The following is a 4,422-nucleotide window of genomic DNA, read 5'->3' as shown; positions in this document are numbered from 1 at the left end:
CTAGCCGCTCGCTGATCTCTCGGCGGAGCCTCCTGTGCCCCAACTCCAAATGCAGATGGTGGTGTCCCCCCATCCCGAACCAAGTGTCGTACGGGCTGCCTGCGGGCTCATTCAAGTCGACCGGGAGCTGGGTCTCAGGAACCTGGGTCTCAGGCATATCCGCTGGTTGTGGCCTATACTCCATAGGGTCTGAAGGGCCGCCTGGAATCGGGCTCTGGTACTGATGAACGTCGTCACCCCGTATGATCTCAGCAAAATCCGCATAGAACTAGGGTCCACCCAACTGATCGTCCAAATCCATGGTGAGAGAAGTGGTAGCAAGATCGGCTAACAGCTGTGTGCTACACCCATGTAGTACCTGAGAGCTAGATACGTGGGTAAAAGGTGTACCACCCATACTAGCCTCCGCGGTGCCACCAACATGAGTGTTTGTAGGGTGCCGATGGGACGATCCTGCCTCGTCATCGTGGTGGACGGGAGGTGCTCCTCCACCACGAGCAGCCCATCGTCTAGTAGAAGATCGATGAAGGCGATGATCTGCCTGGCCTCCGTCATCACCACCAACCTGCTCCTCTTGCATCATGTCGTCTATCCAGCGCCAGTTGCGATCAGTGGCACGTGTACCGATGCATCGTCTCCGCTCCAAACGTCTGTTATCCGGTATATCAGACGCTGGAACTCTAGTCGGCGCCTGCGACGACCCTCTGAGTATAGCATCGTTTGGAAACTGGGTCGGCCTAGGGTCGGCGAAAGCAATCCCTGGTGACAGAATCCTATGTGCAACACGGTGCCACTAGTCCAGGTACTCAAGGGATGGACCAGGATCAGGAACTCTCTGAACACTCAACACAGAACGAACTCGCTCGTCCCAATGCTGATGCCATGTCCTATAGTAAGTGGGGAACCATCTATCTCCACCCCTGCCGTCCTTACTATGAAGATACTCTATGTTGAGCGCTGGCTCAGGCAAATGCTGTACGCCCCCTAGCTGTGGGAAGACCCTGTCTACCTGATGCCACTCAATAACTGCAAAGTAGATCATGCTGGTGACAGCCCGCCATAACCGGCTGTGCTCCTCGGTCAGTATCTCCGGATGGATGACTGCCAGTACGTCCAGCAAACCATAAGGCTCCCACACAATCTGATAGACAGGAGGCAAGGTCAGCATTATACCAATGTATACATATAAGTGTGAAAAAAACAATTAAAATAACAACAAACAAAAACAAAATACTTACATCTCGATGAGTCAATCGATCCAATGCTAGACGATACTGTATAATCCGCCGTTCCTTTCCATCAGAAGAGGGCAAATATGTGGCCCATCTGAGTTGCAGAAATAGCACGTAAGTATGTAATTTCAAATATAGAACGTAATGAACTTGAAAGAAAGAATGAATTAAAGTATACCTGGATGCCAATGGAAAAGAGAAAGCATCAAAACCCGACGGCCTCAGCGTGGAAAACCGCCAAAAGATCCATGACTGTAGCAACTGTAGGGGTCCAGCCAAGTTGGTGACGTTTCTGTTCGTCACCCTGCACATGCATCGGTACAGCCACGCCAATGCAGCGGCGCCCCAGCTATAGCTGCCCATATCGTCAAGTCTCACCACAAAAGGTAACTAACGAAGGTGGACTCGATTAGCACTCTTGTCCATGAACAGCTGTGTCGACAGAAGCATCATAATATACGCGTGTGCATATATGTGCACGGTCTCCTCCAAAGCATCCGCTGGTAACACCCTGAACCGCTCATGAAACCATGTGAAGTGGACTGTGTATAACTTTCTCTTATCCGGTGGCGGAAGCTCACCAAATAACTCCTCGAACCACTCCCATGCCGGTCTGGCCCCCTCGATGTGCATGTGGAAGTCTGTCATGCACCTGAAAACAGCCTGGCCATCCACGGGCAGCCCGAGCTGGTATGCCACGTCCTGGAGCGTGATAGTACACTCTCCGAATGGCATATGGAAAGTGCGGGTCTCAGGCCGCCACCTCTCGATAAATGCGCTGACCAGAGGTTCATCCAACCAGAACCAATGCGCGTTCAGCCTAGCCAGGTGGTACAACTCAGCCCTCTCTAAGTAAGGTATGATCCTATCATGTAACGGCATATTCTGTTGCCTTCGGACGCTATACACACATCGGGTTGGCTGCATTTTCAGAAATAAAGAACACCGGCTTAATTTCTAACAATAACATCACCAACCAAACTATAGCTTGTATTTTTAGTCTTAAGCTACTTGGGTTTTGAAATTACTAATTTACCTCTCTACCTTGACTATTAAATGTTAAATGTCAAAGTTTATATTTCAAATTTTCATTTTCAAACCAAAACCTAAACTAAGTCTCTATCTATCTAATTAATGAATTACTTCCTTAATATTGAATAAAATATACATTTATTAAAATAGTGTTTGGAAATACAGACACTTACCTCTGCATCGATGGTTCCGGCTACGTGAGCAACGCCGTCGAGCCGGTACAACCGCCGTTCATCCTCCATTCTTCCAAACTACTCAAGAATTTGAATTTTCTCTCCCTTCTCTCTACTTTCTCTCTGTAACTTTCTTTCCAAAATAACTCAAATGATTTCCGCTACAGCCTCACGCGGTATATATAGACACACCACTATACTCATAATCCGCTACAGGGTGTAGCGGTTTATGAGTAACCCCGCCCTCAACGTAATCCGCGATACCCTGTAGCAGATTACGTGCAATTAAGTTCCGCTGCAGGGTGTAGCGGATTATATATAGTTGCGTTTGTTGTATTTGCGTCTGGAAATTGCCAATATTGTATTTGCGTAAACGTTTTCTTCAATCATTTTATATGTTTAAATTGTCCAGATAAAAACCTAACACAATCCACTTACACAGTAGCAACCCAAACCAAAAGAAAGAAAAAATAACACAGTGCACCAACAATTATTACAGCCACCCTAATTCACAAACAAAGAAGTAATAAACCCAAAAAAAAAGGAACAAAACCCAACATAGTAGTAGCCAACAGGAAGTAGATGCAAGAAAAGCAGGACCAAATTTGTGATGAATGAGCGTTGATATAGGAGGAGAGACCGGCGAGGAGCACGATTAGAGAAAATGAAGATGAAGTTGCTAGAAGACTCGTTATTACCACCACCCCACCTCAACTCCCATAAGATAACTTCATTTTATCGAATGATTTGATACACTATCTATATCTATAATATTATATAATGACAATTCTAAGAAGAAGAGGTCTTGGTATGCATAGAATGAAGAAGAACACTTAATTTTATTTTAAAAAGAGTAATTATTTAAATGAGTCTTTGAGATGTTTTAAAATAAGATATTTTAGTTTTCATACTAATTTTTAAAATACACATCAGTCTCCCAATATTTATTTTATTAGATTATACCATTTTTCTCTAACTTAATTTAAAGAATAAAATATAAATCAATTCTTAAAAAATTTTTAAAATATTAAAACAGTCTCTATAAGAATATTTTAAAACAGTCATTTCGATTAAATAGATCAAATTAAAAGAGACTATATTGTCTAATAAAAATAAATATTAAGAACTATTTTATATATTTTAAAATTTAAAAAATTAAAATGTTCGATATTAAAAATTTTAAAGATTGATTTGAGTAATTAGTCTTTTAATATTTAAAAAAAATAAAATAATATATTTCATGTGATAATTATCTAACCACTCAATAAAAAGAATTTTCATCCCTTGCTATTTTTCGAATACACCATAATTAACATGCACCATATATATATATAAAGTCCATAATTTATAAGGATTAATTAATAGGATAAAATTGAAATGAATATGACTATGTAAGGAATGACATTAATCTCGAGGTGAATACAAAATTTGCTATCCGAAAGCACAAAAAGAAATTATTTTCTGGACAAATAATAAAAATAAAAAATAATTAAAATAGTCATCAAATTTGAATAAGTGAGTTGATATCGAATGAAGGAAGAAAATTTTCCCTAAGGTAGAAGGAAATGAAAGAAGTCTTGTGTCTGCGGCTGCCATTGTGATGTGATTTGCACACAAATCTACTTTGCATCCTTTTGTAAAGTTTAGAAGGCCACTACATGTATGTATATACTTTTTTATTCTACGGCAAATATAGCTAGCTCTAATTCATTAGATTGCTTGAACAATTTAAAGACTGCAACATATTCCATTTGATGGATGGTAGTGGGTCATAATTAAAAGTGTTTTGTCCTCCTTTGTTCCACAATACATCGATTTATTTATTTATAATGTCCATGCATGCATGCACCAATAATTTATGTAAAGTAATGTTAGAGAACCACCAAAATTTATTATTTTTTGTTATTAATATTTAAAAATATAAGATAAAGTATATTATCAGATTATTAAACTAAAAGAATTAGATTAAAGGATCAAAATTGAAT

At 40.3% G+C, this 4,422-nt stretch overlaps 2 pseudogenes across 1 annotated transcript; both read right to left on the bottom strand.

Moving 5' to 3' along the window:
• LOC148565774 (uncharacterized) lies at positions 1 to 790 on the bottom strand (annotated as a pseudogene).
• On the bottom strand, positions 746 to 3,153 carry LOC110262979 (serine/threonine-protein phosphatase 7 long form homolog; annotated as a pseudogene). Its single transcript, XR_015883758.1, has 4 exons — positions 2,438 to 3,153; positions 1,411 to 2,153; positions 1,239 to 1,326; positions 746 to 1,141 (listed from the first exon to the last, which is right to left on the bottom strand). The product of XR_015883758.1 is annotated as a serine/threonine-protein phosphatase 7 long form homolog (transcript).
• Positions 3,154 to 4,422: the final 1,269 nt, after the last annotated feature.

Source organism: Arachis ipaensis, chromosome B5 (assembly GCF_059453495.1).
Source record: "Arachis ipaensis isolate K30076 ecotype BB chromosome B5, ASM5945349v1, whole genome shotgun sequence".
Taxonomy (NCBI): Eukaryota; Viridiplantae; Streptophyta; class Magnoliopsida; order Fabales; family Fabaceae; genus Arachis; species Arachis ipaensis.
This window is presented reverse-complemented; position numbering and strand designations above follow the sequence as displayed.